Here is a 16,505-nt window from a genome sequence, read left to right as displayed (position 1 = left end):
GTACTGGGTAGCAACGGCATCGGCCTCGGTGTCTAGCGGAAGAAGAGGGGGAAGAAACAATGAATACAATGCAAACAGATGCATGACGATGCATGACATGACAAGTATCGGTGCTAGGGGTGCCCTAACGCGGTATGAGGTGATACCGGTGAAGGGGGGAAACATCCGGGAAAGTATCCCTGGTGTTTCGCGTTTTCGGGCAGAGGAGCCGGAGGGGGAAAGTAGCGAGTTTGATATGTTAGGAGTGTGTGGCGGACGAACGGGCTGCGTATCCGGGTTCGTCTCGTCGATCTGAGCAAATTTCATGTAGAAAGTATTTTCATCCGAGTTACGGATCAAAAGATATGATTTTCTAAAGATTTAAATCATTTTCTGATTTTAATTATTTATTTAATTCCAACATTATCCAAAACAGTGAATGATGATGCAGGCATGACATCAGAGTGATGTCAGCAGGTCAACTGGTCGGTTGACCAGTCAAACCAGACAGGTGGGTCCAGTGGGACCCACATGTCATTGTCAGGGGCACTAACAGGTGGGTTTAGACTAACTAAATAGGTTAATTAGAGGGTGGGGCCCAGTAGTCAGTGAGAGATTAGGGTTTTAATTAGCTAAACTATTTAATTAACCCATTATTCTTTTTATTTATTTCGTTTATTGAAGTGGGGCATATAGGTCAGTGAGATAGGGGCGGCCCAGTCAGTAGTTGACCCAGTCAACAGGTCAACAGGGGGCCCTGGGCCCACCAGTCAGTGGCCCAGGTGGTGGGACCCGCGGTGCCAGGTCAGCAGGGCCGGCTCTCGCTGTCGGCGACCAAAAGCACGACGCAGACCCGTCGGAGTTTGCCGGAAATTGCGCATAGGGCACGGATCCGCGCGCGCCTGGGCTCGTTCGAACAAGCGCGGAGAGGCGCATCTAGTGGGAGCGGTGGCGTGGCCGGAAGAGGGCCGCAACGTCACCGGTGACGAGTGGGGCGGACGCCGGCGTTTGGCCGTGAGAGGGAAACGGCGCTGCGGCACGACAGCAAGTACCCAAAACGGCCAGGAGGCCTCTACGGGCGCGTGTGAGCACGACAGGCATGAGCCCGGGACCAAATGGTCACCGGACGGCTGCCGGCGATGAGCGCGTGCGGCGACGCGTTCGGGCACTCATCGAGCTTGGGGCTAGCGGCCACGGAGCAGCGCGTGAGCGGGCGCGTTGGGTCCCTGGGGCACCAGGAACAAGATGCCGTGCTCAGGCGAGCACGATGGAGAGTACGGCCACGGCAGCGAGGCAATCTGTGGCGACAGGCTCTCGGCAACGGCGAATAGGTAGCTATGGTGTGCGAGGGAAAAGGGAAGCGGGGCGCGGGAGTTCACCGTGTGGGCGCATGGGGGCCCGGTGACGGATTAGTAGCAGCAGCGGCGCGACGTAGACGGGAGGTTGGCAGTGGCCGGAGTCGATGGCGACAGCGGCGACCCGAGGAAGACGACGACGGGTATCCCGCGCTGTAGAGCTCCCCGGATCCAAATCGTCGGTGTGGAGGACGTAGAGGAGGATGACGGTGCTCGGAGACTAGTCGGAGGGGCTTGGGGACGACGGTGGCCGTGGTTAGCACGGCGGCACGGCCATGGGCGCGCTCGGGCGCTGTAGATCTGGAAGGGGGGGAAAGAGAGCGAGTGGGAGAGCGAGGGGCCAGTGGGGAGGGGAGCCCGAGGGGGCGCGGCGTCGGCGTCCTTATCCACCTCGACGCCGGCGAGCGGGTCCGGTGGCGACCGCGCCCTGTAGCAGCGCGTGACCGAGGAATAGGAAGGGGTTGCGGTGCGGGGAGCTGGGCCAGCTGGGCCGACCAGGCTGGTTGCGGTCCAGGGGGGCAGCGGCTGTGGCCGTGCGGTTGGGTTGGCCGGTTTGGGACCGGCCTGGCTAGCAGCTGGGCCGATTGGCCCAGTGGGGAGGGGGTACTCCTTTTCTTTTCTCTTTTCTTATTTCTTTTTTTGTTCTATTTCATCTTAAATCATTTAGGCATTTTCTAAAAGGGTGTTTGTTGCACTATAATTACCTAGGCATTTAACTGCACACTCCCAACATTTTAGTTTAATATTTTGAAAACTTTTGTTGTTTGTCAATTTTTTGAATTGGTTTTTGAATCGGTTTGAACTAACGGAAGTTTAGCAACAGTAATCAAAGATGACTTGGCATCATTAGGAGAGATTTACTGTAGCCTAATTATCTGGGCATCACAATGGCTTCTTCTGTCTTTTTGGATCTCAATACAATGTTCTCCCCCTCTCTCGTGGAGATCTATTCTATGTAATCTTCTTTTTGCGGTGTGTTTGTTGAGACCGATGAATTGTGGGTTTATGATCAAGATTATCTATGAACAGTATTTGAATCTTCTCTGAATTCTTTTATGTATGATTGGTTATCTTTGCAAGTCTCTTCGAATTATCAGTTTGGTTTGGCCTACTAGATTGGTTTTTCTTGCAATGGGAGAAGTGCTTAGCTTTGGGTTCAATCTTGCGGTGTCCTTTCCCAGTGATAGTAGGGGCAGCAAGGCACGTATTGTATTGTTGCCATCGAGGATAACAAGATGGGGTTTTTATCATATTGCATGAATATATCCCTCTACATCATGTCATCTTGCTTAAGGCGTTACACTGTTTTCTTGAACTTAATACTCTAGATGCATGCTGGATAGCGGTCGATGAGTGGAGTAATAGTAGTAGATGCAGGCAGGAGTCGGTCTACTTGTCTCGGACATGATGCCTATATACATGATCATACCTAGATACTCTCATAACTATGCTCAATTCTGTCAATTGCACAACAGTAATTCGTTCACCCACCGTAGAATACTTATGCTCTCGATAGAAGCCACTAGTGAAATCTATGGCCTCGGGGTCTATTCTCATCATATTAATCTTCCTACTCTTTATTATTGCTTTGCTTTTTTACTTTACCTTTTATTTTACTTTGCATCTTCATACTAAAAATATCAAAAATATTATCTATCGTATCTATCAGATCTCACTCTCGTAAGTGACCGTGAAGCGATGACAACCCCTATTCGCGTTGGTTGCGAAGAGCTATTTGTTTCGTGTAGGTACGAGGGACTTGCGCGTAGTCTCCTACTGGATTGATACCTTGGTTCTCAAAAACTGAGGGAAATACTTACGCTACCATGCTGCATCACCTTTCCTCTTCAAGGAAATCCAACGCAAGCTCAAGAGGTAGCAAGAAGAATTTCTGGCGCCGTTGCCGGGGAGGTCTTCGCAAAAGTCAACATACCAAGTACCCATCACAATCCCTTATCTCTCGCATTACATTATTTTCCATTTGCCTCTCTTTTTCCTCTCCACCACTTCACCCTTGCCATTTTATTTGCCCTCTCTTTTTTCGTTTGCCTTTTTATCGCTTTCTTGTCGTCATGTCTAGCTTTATATCTTCTCTGTTGTCTCCCGAGAATGAAGTTCTAAATTTTAAGCAAAGGGAGGGAGAAAATCTAAAAGACGCTTGGTATAGAATTTGCAATGCTCAAAATAGATCTACCAGGAAGCAATCTACTTCAATTATTCTCCGCAATTTTTATGTAGGTGCTAATCCTTGGTATAGATATATCCTTGATACCATTACCGGAGGGAATTTCTTGGGTAGTCATACTTTTGATTCTTATAATGCTATGATAGATTTATTTGGCTCACCACCCCTTTTGGTTAATGGAACGATGTTAACTTTGGAGCATGTAATGCAAAGACTTGAAATTATTGAAAATAAAGTTGCTACTGTAGAGTTAATTGAAAATTTGGATAAAAAGATGCACAACCAAATTACCCAATATGGATCTAAGGTAGGGGTCATTTTGAAAAATATTAAGGAGAAGGAACCCATAGTTGATGAAAGAATAAATCAAGATTCCACTAGAATCGATAAACTTGAGGGTATCATTACCAACTTGGGAACCGCTTTTTCTTCCATAAAGAATACTCCAAGTCCTTCTACTAAAATTGCCAAGCTTATGTATGTTCCTAAAAATAAGGGTGAATCCTCTAGTAACGAAACTGCGGATCTTAAATCTATAAGTGTTCATCCCGATCTTTTTGTTATCATTAAGGAACCATTTGCTATAAATGAGTTTCTCGATCTTGTTCCTAAAAGTTTGATAATTAATAAAAAGAAAGAAACTCTAAATAATGATAGATGTCTTATTGAAGAATTGCCTACCAAAGATGACAATACCTAGATCTATCCTTGCTTTTATGCCTAGCTAGGGGCGTTAAACGATAGCGCTTGTTGGGAGGCAACCCAATTTTATTTTTAGTTTTTTTGCTTTTGCTTCTGTTTAGGAATAAATAATCCATCTACCTTCTGTTTAGATGTGGTTTTATGTTTTAATTAGTGTTTGTGCCAAGTTAAACCTATAGGATCTTCTTGGATGATAGTTATTTGATCTTGCTGTAATTTCCAGAAACTTTTGGTTTACGAAAACAATTGTTAAAAATCACCAGAACATGATAAAATAGTGATTCCTATTTCTGCTGATCAATAAAAACATTTCCTAGGTCGCCATATTTTGGCTGAATTTTTGGAGTTACACAAGTTTGCGTTAGTTACAGATTACGACAGACTGTTCTGTTTTAGACAGATTCTGTTTTTCGTGTGTTGTTTGCTTATTTTGATGAATCTATGGCTAGTAAAATAGTTTATAAACCATAGAGAAGTTGGAATACAGTAGGTTTAACGAAAATATAAATAAAGAATGAGTTCATTACAGTACCTTGAAGTGGTCTTTTGTTTTCTTTCGCTAACGGAGCTCACGAGATTTCTGTTGAGTTTTGTGTTGTGAAGTTTTCAAGTTTTGGATGAAATTTTTTGATGGATTATGGAACAAGGAGTGGCAAGAGCCTAAGCTTGGGGATGCCCATGGCACCCCCAAGATAATCTAAGGACACCAAAAAGTCAAAGCTCGGGGCATCCCCTCTTTCGTCTACTTCCATCCGTAACTTTACTTAAAGCTATATTTTTATTCACCACATGATATGTGTTTTTCTTGGAGCGTCTTGTATGATTTGAGTCTTTGCTTTTTAGTTTACCACAATCATCCTTGCTGTACACACCTTTTGAGAAAGCCATCCATGAATTGAAATTTGTTAGAATACTCTATGTGCTTCACTTATATCTTTTGAGCTATATAGTTTTGCTGTAGTGCTTCACTTATATCTTTTAGAGCACGGTGGTGGATTTGTTTTATAGAAACTATTGATCTCATATGCTTCACTTAGATTATTTTGAGAGTCTTAAATAGCATGATAATTTTCTTAATAATAATAATATGCTTGGTATTCAAGATTTGTAAAACCTTCTTTTGAGTGCGTTGAATACTAAGAAAAGTTTGATGCTTGATAATTGTTTTGAGATATGAAGATGGTGATATTAGAGTCATGCTAGTTGAGTAGTTGTGAATTTGAGAAATACTTGTGTTAAAGTTTGTGATTCCCGTAGCATGCACGTATGGTGAACCGTTATGTGATGAAGTCGGAGCATGATTTATTTATTGATTGTCTTCCTTATGAGTGGCGGTCGGGGACGAGCGATGGTCTTTTCCTACCAATCTATCCCCCTAGGAGCATGCACGTAATACCTTGCTTTGATAACTTCTAGATTTTTGCAATAAGTATATGAGTTCTTCATGACTAATGTTGAGTCCATGGATTGTACGCACTTTTCTCATCCTTCCACCATTGCTAGCCTCTCTAATACCGCGCACGTTTCTCCGGTATCATACACCCACCATATACCTTCCTCAAAACAGCCACCATACCTACCTATCATGGCATTTCCATAGCCATTCCGAGATATATTGCCATGCAACTTTCCACCATTCTGTTTATTATGACACGCTCCATCATTGTCATATTGCTAGCATGATCATGTAGTTGACATAGTATTTGTGGCAAAGCCACCGTTCATAATTCTTTCATAAATGTCACTCTTGATTCATTGTATATCCCGGTACACCGCATGAGGCATTCATATAGAGTCATATTTTGTTCTAAGTATCGAGTTGTAATTGTTGAGTTGTAAGAAAATAAAAGTGTGATGATCATCATTTTTAGAGCATTGTCCCAAGTGAGGAAAAGTATGATAGAGACTATGATTCCCCCACAAGTCGGGATGAGACTCCGGACGAAAAAAAAGAGGCCATAAAAAAAAGAAAAGGCCCAAAAAAAGAATAAAAAAATGAGAGAAAAAGAGAGAAGGGACAATGTTACTATCCTTTTACCACACTTGTGCTTCAAAGTAGCACCATGATCTTCATGATAGAGAGTCTCTCATTTTGTCACTTTCATATAATAGTGGGAAGTTTTCATTATAGATCTTGGCTTGTATATTCCAATGATGGGCTTCCTCAAAATGCCCTAGGTCTTCATGAGCAAGCGAGTTGGATGCACACCCACTTAGTTTCTTTTGTTGAGCTTTCATATACTTATAGCTCTAGTGCATCCGTTGCATGGCAATCCCTACTCACTCACATTGATATCTATTGATGGGCATCTCCATAGCCCGTTGATACGCCTAGTTGATGTGAGACTATCCTCTCCCTTTTTGTCTTCTCCACAACCACCATTCTTTTCCACATATAGTGCTATATCCATGGCTCACGCTCATGTATTGCGTGAAGATTGAAAAAGTTTTGAAAATGTCAAAAGTATGAAACAATTGCTTGACTTGTCATCGGGGGTGTGCATGATTGAAATACTTTGTGTGGTGAAGATAGAGCATAGCCGGACTATATGATTTTGTAGGGATAACTTTCTTTGGCCATTTTATTTTGAGAAGACATAATTGCTTTGTTAGTATGCTTGAAGTATTATTATTTTTATGTCCATATGAACTTTTGTCTTGAATCTTTCGGATCTGAATATTCATACCACAATTAACAAGATATACATTGAAATTATGCTAAGTAGCACTCCGCATCAAAAATTCTTTTCTTTATCATTTACCTACTCGAGGACGACCAGGAATTAAGCTTGGGGATGCCTGATACGTCTCCAACGTATCTATAATTTTTGATTGCTCCATGCTATATTATCTACTGTTTTGGACCATATTGGACTTTATTTTCCACTTTTATATTATTTTTGGGACTAACCTATTAACCGGAGGCCCAGCCCAGAATTGTTGTTTTTTGCCTATTTCAGTGTTTCGAAGAAATGGAATATCAAACGGAGTCCAAACGGAATGAAACCTTCGGGAACGTGATTTTCTCACCGAATATGATCCAGGAGACTTGGACCCCACGTCAAGAAAGAAATGAGGTGGCCACGAGGATGGGGGCGCCCCCCTACCTCGTGGGCCCCTCGTTGCTCCACCGACGTACTCCTTCCTCCTATATATACCTACGTACCCCCAAACGATCAGATACGGAGCCAAAAACCTAATTCTACCGCCGCAACTTTCTGTATCCACGAGATCCCATCTTGGGGCCTGTTCCGGAGCTCCGCCGGAAGGGGAATCCACCACGGAGGGCTTCTACATCACCATCATAGCCTCTCCGATGAAGTGTGAGTAGTTTACCTTAGACCTTCGGGTCCATAGTTAGTAGCTAGATGGCTTCTTCTCTCTTTTTGGATCTCAATACAATGTTCTCCCCCTCTCTCTTGGAGATCTATTTGATGTAATCTTCTTTTTGCAGTGTGTTTGTTGAGACCGATGAATTGTGGGTTTATGATCAAGATTATCTATGAACAATATTTGAATCTTCTCTGAATTCTTTTATGTATGATTGGTTATCTTTGAAGGTCTCTTCGAATTATCTGTTTTGTTTGGCCTACTAGATTGGTTTTTCTTGCAATGGGAGAAGTGCTTAGCTTTGGGTTCAATCTTGCGGTGTCCTTTCCCAGTGACAGTAGGGGCAGCAAGGCACGTATAGTATTGTTTCCATCGAGGATAACAAGATGGGGTTTTTTATCATATTGCATGAATTTATCCCTCTACATCATGTCGTCTCGCTTAAGGCGTTACTCTGTTTTCATTAACTTAATACTCTAGATGCATGCTAGATAGCGGTCGATGAGTGGAGTAATAGTACTAGATGCAGGCAGGAGTCGGTCTACTTGTCTCGGACGTGATGCCTATATACATGATCATACCTAGATACTCTCATAACTATGCTCAATTCTGTCAATTGCTCAACAGTAATTCGTTCACCCACCATAGAATACTTATGCTCTCGAGAGAAGCCACTAGTGAAATCTATGGCCCCCGGGTCTATTATCATCATATTAATCTTCCTACACTTTATTATTGCTTTGTGATACGTCTCCAACGTATCGATAATTTTTGATTGCTCCATGCTATATTATGTACTGTTTTGGACTATATTGGGCTTTATTTTCCACTTTTATATTTTTTTGGGACTAACCTATTAACTGGAGCCTCAGCCCAGAATTGCTGTTTTTTACCTATTTCAGTGTTTCGGAGAAAGAGAATATCAAACGGAGTCCAAACGGAATGAAACCTTCGGGAACGTGATTTTCTCACCGAACGTGATCCAGGAGACTTGGACCCTACGCCAAGGAACAAAAGAGGCGGTCACAAGGGTGGGGGCGCCCCCCTAGGGCGCGCCCCCTGCCTCGTGAGCCCCCTATTGCTCCACCGACGTACTCCTTCCTCCTATATATACCTATGTACCCCCTAAACGATCAGATACGGAGCCAAAAACCTAATTCCACCGCCGCAACTTTCTGTATCTATGAGATCCCATCTTGGGTCCAGTTCCGGAGCTCCGCCGGAGAGGGCCGTCATCACGGAGGGCTTCTACATCATCATAGCCTCTCTGATGAAGTGTGAATAGTTTACCTCAGACCTTCGGGTCCATAGTTATTAGCTAGATGGCTTCTTCTCTCTTTTTGGATCTCAATACAATGTTCTCCCCCTCTCTTGTGGAGATCTATTCGATGTAATCTTCTTTTTTGCAGTGTGTTTGTTGAGACCGATGAATTGTGGGTTTATGATCAAGTCTATCTATGAATAATATTTGAATATTCTCTGAATTCTTTTATCACTACGGGAAACTGCTAATTTGCCATCAGGGGGCGTCTTTGCCGTCAGCTTTTCCTCGGGCAGACGGCAAAGAAAGGGTTTGTTGTCATCAACAGACGGCAAAGAAAAACTTACGGCAAAATATACTTTGCCGTCTGCAAATAGAAACACATACGTCAAAGAGCTCACTTTGCCGTCTCCCTAAGAAAACACAGACGGCAAAGATTCTTTGCCGTCTGTGTTTTCTTTGCTGTCTGTGAAACACAGACGGTAAAGAATCTTTCCCGTCTGTGCTTTCTTAGGCAGACGGCAAAGTGAGCTCTTTGCCGTCTGTATTTTGTTTCGCAGACGGCAAACTGAGAAAGCACAACACACGGATCCACCTTGCGGATCAATGACATGGCAGCCATCTACCACCACGTGCTGCTCGATCCTGCCCTCCCCATCTCTCTTTTCACCCCACCCACGTGACCCACTCCACCACTAAGTAAAAAAATAACCCCCGTCCCACCCCCACCTGCCCACGAAACACACACACACCCCACCACTGCCCGCGACGGGGATGGTGAGCCGGGAGGCAGCCGCGGGCAGGGCGGCCAGGGCGTGCGATGGCGAGCAGGGAGGCAGCCGCGGGCGGCCGGCGCGTGCGAGGAGGGGCGGCTGGCGCGGGCAGCCGGTGCTTGCGAGGGGGGCGGCTGGCGTGGGCGGCGGCCTGTGTGTGTTCGGGCGGGCGGCATGGCAGGAGTCGCGGACGGCGGCCGGCGCTGGCGAGGGCGGGCAGCGGCCGGCGCTGGAGAGGGCGAAGCGCGACGGACCAACCGCTAGTTTCCTCAGCCTTGCCCGACGTTTGTGAGGGGGGGCACTGGTGCGGGCGGCGGCCGGCCTCTACGAGGGCGGGCATCGCGGCTGGCGTGTGCGAGGGTGGGCGGCGGCCGGCACTGGTGAGGGCGAAGCGCGACGGACCAACCGCTAGTTTCCTCAGCCTTTCCCGACGTTTGCGAGGGGGTGCGCTGGCGCGGGCGGCAGCCGGCTTCTACGAGGGCGGGCGTCGCGGCTGGCGTGTGCGAGGGTGGGCGGCGGCCGGCACTGGTGAGGGCGGGCGACGCGGGGCGCGACGGGCCACCCGCTGCTCTCCTCAGCCTCGCCCCGGTCCTCTTCTCTCCACAGCGGGTGCCCGCCTCCTCCCCCAACCACGTCGACCGGAACGCCTACAGCGCGGTGCACCTCACCGTCTACGTCACCACCATGGCCCACCTCATCGTGTACTGCCAGTTCATCTGCAGCGCCACTCAAGCCCAGCCTCCTCATCGTTGGTCTGTTCTAGCCTTAAGCAGAGGAGGCCGCCGGGCGACAGCCGCAGTGGTCAACCCCGATATTAGAGTTCTTTGTCCGATGTCGAAGCAAGGAAGAAGATGGACCAGATCGCGTTTTCCAGCTCGTGTTTCGGGCCTTTCCTGTAAAGATCCCATAGTGTGTTGTAATTTCACTTTCTTTGGGGTTCTTGTGGCAGTTGTACACTCTTGCAAATAATAATTATCAATGAAGCAGCTTCTGGGTCCTTCGCGAGCGTCTCCTGTTCAAAAAACTAAAAGTAAAAATAAAAAAAGAACATAAACTACCTGCCAATTTTTTTATATAAAAATAATTATTTGCCGTCTATGGGTTTGAGGGCTGACGGCAAAGAAGAAGCGTTACTGACGGCAAAGAGCTTGGATTTTGCCGTCTGTTGGTTAATAGGCTGACGGCAAAACATGACTTCAGCTGACGGCAAAGACTTTGCCGTCTGTATGATAAAAAGCTGACGGCAAAGCATTCTTTGCCGACTTATCTTTGCCGTCTGAGTTTGTCGTCTGCTTCCTGACGGCAAAATCTTTGCCGTCTGGATTTAGGTCTTTGCCGTCTGTGATCCACAGACGGCAAATTACCTGTTTCCTGTAGTGTATGTATAATTGGTTATCTTTGCAAGTCTCTTCCAACTATCAGTTTGGTTTGGCCTACTAGATTGGTTTTTCTTGCAATGGGAGAAGTGCTTAGCTTTGGGTTCAATCTTGCGGTGTCCTTTCCCAGTGACAGAAGGGGCAGCAAGGCACGTATTGTATTGTTGCCATCGAGGATAACAAGATGGGGTTTTTATCATATTGCATGAAACTATCCCTCTACATCATGTTATCTTGCTTAAGGCGTTACTCTGTTTTTAACTTAATACTCTAGATGCATGTTGGATAGCGGTCGATGAGTGGAGTAATAGTAGTAGATGCAGGCAGGAGTCGGTCTACTTGTCTCGCACGTGATGCCTATATACATGATCATGCCTAGATATTCTCATAACTATGCTCAATTCTGTCAATTGCTCAACAGTAATTTGTTCACCCACCGTAGAATACTTATGCTCTTGAGAGAAGCCACTAGTGAAACCTATGGCCCCCGGGTCTATTCTCATCATATCAATCTCCATCACTTTATTATTGCTTTGCTTTTTTACTTTTCACTTTGCATCTCTATACCAAAAATACCAAAAATATTATCTATCATCTCTATCAGATCTCACTCTCGTAAGTGACCGTGAAGGGATTGACAACCCCTAATCGCGTTGGTTGCGAGGAGCTATTGCTTTTGTGTAGGTACAAGGGACTTGCGTGTAGCCTCCTACTGGATTGATACCTTGGTTCTCAAAAACTTAGGGAAATACTTATGCTACTTTGCTGCATCATCCTCTTCTCTTCGGGGAAATCCAACGCAGTGCTCAAGAGGTAGCAAGAAGAATTTCTGGCGCCTTTGCTGGGGAGTCTGCACAAAAGTCAACATACCAAGTACCCATCACAATCCCTATCTCCCGCATTACATTAGTTGCCTTTTGCCTCTCGTTTTCCTCTCCCCCACTTCACCCTTGCCGTTTTATTCGCCCTTTCTTTGCCTTCTTCCCGTATGTATCTTTGTTTGTGTTTCCACGTGCCTTCTATTTGCTTGCATCTTCGCTTGCTAAAAATTTATTGATATTGATCCACTTAAAGTGTTCTACTTGGATCATCTTCGATCCTTATGCACTCGTGCTGAAACCCCAACTAGCCTAGTTGATGGGAAATCTTTCGATGAGCATGCTCATTTTGTGCGTCATCGTTTGTCTGAAAAGGGTGACTCTTATGGTATCATATAAATAGTTTGCTATGCTATGCTTGGAATCTTTGTGAAATTTGTGATTTTACTTGTTGCTCTAAGAACCCTAAAAAACACCTTCCCTACCTATGTGAGTTCAATGATAATGAAATCTTATCTTCTTATGCAAAAGGTGTTTATAGTTACTATGATATCGAACAAATTGAAGAATTTGTCGTTTTTAAGGGTGCTCATGAAGTTGCTTCTTTGATTGAAAAGTATGATTTTACTCTCAACAAATCTGAAAATTCCTTCATACATAAATATTGCAATGAAAACCTTGCTCATAATGTCTATGTCTTAGAATATGTTGAAAGAATTACCGTTGCTTTTGAAGAAAATAATGACATGCATGAATCTATAGATAATGATGATTCCGATGATTTGGTTGAAATATCCCTTGATGAACATGATGCTTGCTATTCTTGTAACCATGATGCCAATATTTATGAAGATGAATTTTCTATAGTTCCTTATGTTAAACATGAGATCGTTGCTATTGCACCCATACTTGATAGTTCCTTCGATGAAAAGCATGATTGCAATGATTTTACTATAAATTCTCTTGATGTCAATTGTGCTAATAATATGCAAAACCCTAAGCTTGGGGATGCTAGTTTTGCTATGACCACTATCTGTTGCAACGATCATGATTGGGGTGATTTTTCTTATAATCTTGAAAATTTATTTAATCCCCATGATGAATATGAGATTGATAATATTGTTTGCAATAATATTAAAAGTGGGTTTGGAAAGGTCATGACTTTAGTTAATGTTAATCCCACTATTTTGGAAGAGTGTCAACTTTGCATGCATGTGGATCGTGTTGATAATATGTTTTGTGATAGCTATATTGTTGAATTTGTTTATGATCCTACATGTAATTATTATGAGAGAGGAAAATATGGTTGTAGAAATTTTGATGTTCCTAAATTACCTCTCTTTATGTTGAGATTGCTATTGCTTCTTTCCGCTTCCTTGCATATGCTAGTTTTTGCTTGCTATGATAATTTGTTTGCCTATAAGATGCCTATGCATAGAAAGTATGTTAGACTTAGATGTGTTTGTCACGTGTTTTATGATGCTCTCTTTGTGCTTCAATTCTTGTCTTTCTTGTGAGCATCATCGAAATCTCAATGCCTAGCTAGGGGCGTTAAACGATAGCGCTTGTTGGGAGGCAACCCAATTTTATTTTAGTTTTTTTTGTTTTTGCTTATGTTTAGGAATAAATAATCCATCTACCTTATGTTTAGATGTGGTTTTATGTTTTAATTAGTGTTTGTGCCAAGTTAAACCTATAGGATCTTCTTGAATGATAGTTATTTGATCTTGCTGTAATTTCCAGAAACTTTAGGTTCACGAAAACAATTATTAAAATTCACCAGAATGTGATAAAATAGTGATTCCAATTGCTGCTGATCAATAAAAAAATTGCCTAGGCCTTCCTATTTTGGCTGAATTTTTGGAGTTCCATAAGTTTGCGTTAGTCACAGATTACTACAGATTGTTATGTTTTTGACAGATTCTGTTTTTCGTGTGTTGTTTGCTTATTTTGATGAATCTATGGCTAGTAAAATAGTTTATTATCCATAGAGAAGTTGGAATACAGTAGGTTTAACACCAATATAAACAAAGAATGAGTTCATTACAGTACCTTGAAGTGGTCTTTTGTTTTCTTTCTCTAACGGAGCTCACGAGATTTCTGTTGAGTTTTGTGTTGTGAAGTTTTCAAGTTTTGGCTAAATTCTTTTGATGGAGTATGGAACAAGGAGTGGCAAGAGCCTAAGCTTGGCGATGCCCATGGCACCCCCAAGATAATTCAAGGACACCAAAAAGTCAAAGCTTGGGGATGCCCCGGAAGGCATCCCCTCTTTCGTCTACTTCCATCAGTAATTTTACTTGGAGCTATATTTTTATTCACCACATGATATGTATTTTGCTTGGAGCGTCTTGTATTATTTGTGTCTTTGTTTGTTAGTGTGCCACAATCATCCTTGCTGTACACACCTTTTGAGAGAGCCATACATGAATTGGAATTTGATAAATACTCTACGTGCTTCACTTATATCTTTTGAGCTATGTAGTTTTGCTCTATGTGCTTCACTTAGATCTTTTAGAGCACGGTGGTGGATTTGTTTTAAAGAAACTGTTGATCTCTCATGCTTCACTTAGATTATTTTGAGATTCTTAATAGCTTGGTAATTTTCTTAATAATAATATACATGGTATTCAAGATTTGTGAAACTTTCTTTTGAGTGCGTTGAATACTAAGAAAAGATTGATGCTTGATAATTGTTTTGAGATATGAAGATGGTGATATTAGAGTCATGCTAGTTGATTAGTTGTGAATTTGAGAAATACTTGTGTTAAAGTTTGTGATTCCCGTAGCATGCACATATGGTGAACCGTTATGTGATGAAGTCGGAGCATGATTTATTTATTGGTTGTCTTCCTTATGAGTGGCGGTCGGGGACGAGCGAAGGTCTTTTCCTACCAATCTATCCCCCTAGGAGCATGCGCGTAATACTTTGCTTTGATAACTTCTAAATTTTTGCAATAAGTATATGAGTTCTTTATGACTAATGTTGAGTCCATGGATTATACGCAGTTTTCCCATCCTTCCACCATTACTAGCCTCTCTAATACCGCGCACCTTTCGCCGGTATCATACACCCACCATATACCTTCCTCAAAACAGCCACCATACCTACCTATCATGGCATTTCCATAGCCATTCCGAGATATATTGCCATGCAACTTTCCACCGTTCCGTTTATGACACGCTCCATCATTGTCATATTGCTAGCATGATCATGTAGTTGACATCGTATTTATGGCAAAGCCACCGTTCATAATTCTTTCATATATGTCACTCTTGATTCATTGCATATCCCGGTACACCGCCGGAGGCATTCATATAGAGTCATATTTTGTTCTAAGTATCGAGTTGTAATTGTTGAGTTGTAAGAAAAATAAAAGTGTGATGATCATCATTTTTAGAGCATTGTCCAAAGTGAGGAAAGGATGATGGAGACTATGATTCCCCCACAAGTCGGTATGAGACCCCGGACGAAAAAAAAGAGAAAAAAAAGAGGCCATAAAAAAAGATAAAAGGCCCAAATAAAAAAATATAAAAAAATGAGAGAAAAAGAGAGAAGGGACAATGTTAGTATCCTTTTACCACAATTGTGCTTCAAAGTAGCACCATGATCTTCATGATAGAGAGTCTCTCATTTTGTCACTTTCATATACTAGTGGGAATTTTACATTATAGAACTTGGCTTGTATATTCCAATGATGGGCTTCCTCAAATTGCCCTAGGTCTTCATGAGCAAGTGAGTTGGATGCACACCCACTTAGTTTCTTTTGTTGAGATTTCATATACTTATAGCTCTAGTGCATCCGTTGCATGGAAATCCCTACTCACTCACATTGATACCTATTGATGGGCATCTCCATAGCCCGTTGGTACGCCTAGTTGATGTGAGACTATCTTCCCCTCTTTTTGTCTTCTCCACAACCACCATTCTATGCCCCATATAGTGCTATGTCCATGGCTCACGCTCATGTATTGCGTGAAGATCGAAGGAGTTTTGAAAATGTTAATGTATGAAACAATTGCTTGGCTTGTCATCGGGGTTGTGCATGATTTAAATACTTTGTGTGGTGAAGATAGAGCATAGCCAGACTATATGATTTTGTAGGGATAACTTTCTTTGGCCATGTTATTTTGAGAAGACATAATTGCTTTGTTAGTATGCTTGAAGTATTATTGTTTTTATGTCAATATGAACTTTTGTATTAAATCTTGCGAATCTGAATATTCATACCACAATTAAGAAGATTTGAATTGAAATTATGCCAAGTAGCACTCCGCATCAAAAATTCTCTTTTTATCATTTACCTACTCGAGGACGAGCAGGAATTAAGCTTGGGGATGCCTGATACGTCTCCAACGTATCTATAATTTTTTATTGCTCCATGCTATATTATCTACTGTTTTGGACTATATTGGGCTTTATTTTACACTTTTATACTATTTTTGGGACTAACCTATTAACCGGAGGCCCAGCCTAGAATTGCTGTTTTTTGCCTATTGCAGTGTTTCAGAGAAACAAAATATCAAACGGAGTCCAAATGGAATGAAACCTTCGGGAACGTGATTTTCTCACCGAACGTGATCTAGGAGACTTGGACCCTACGCCAAGGAACAAAAGAGGCGGTCACAAGGGTGGGGGGCGCCCCTCCCTAGGGCGCACCCCCTGCCTCGTGGGCCCCCTGTTGCTCCACCGACGTACTCCTTCCTCCTATATATACCTACGTACCCC

Source organism: Triticum urartu, chromosome 7 (assembly GCF_003073215.2).
Source record: "Triticum urartu cultivar G1812 chromosome 7, Tu2.1, whole genome shotgun sequence".
NCBI classification, from domain to species: domain Eukaryota; kingdom Viridiplantae; phylum Streptophyta; class Magnoliopsida; order Poales; family Poaceae; genus Triticum; species Triticum urartu.
The sequence above is the reverse complement of the archived record's forward strand: the minus strand, read 5'-3'. Positions refer to the sequence as shown.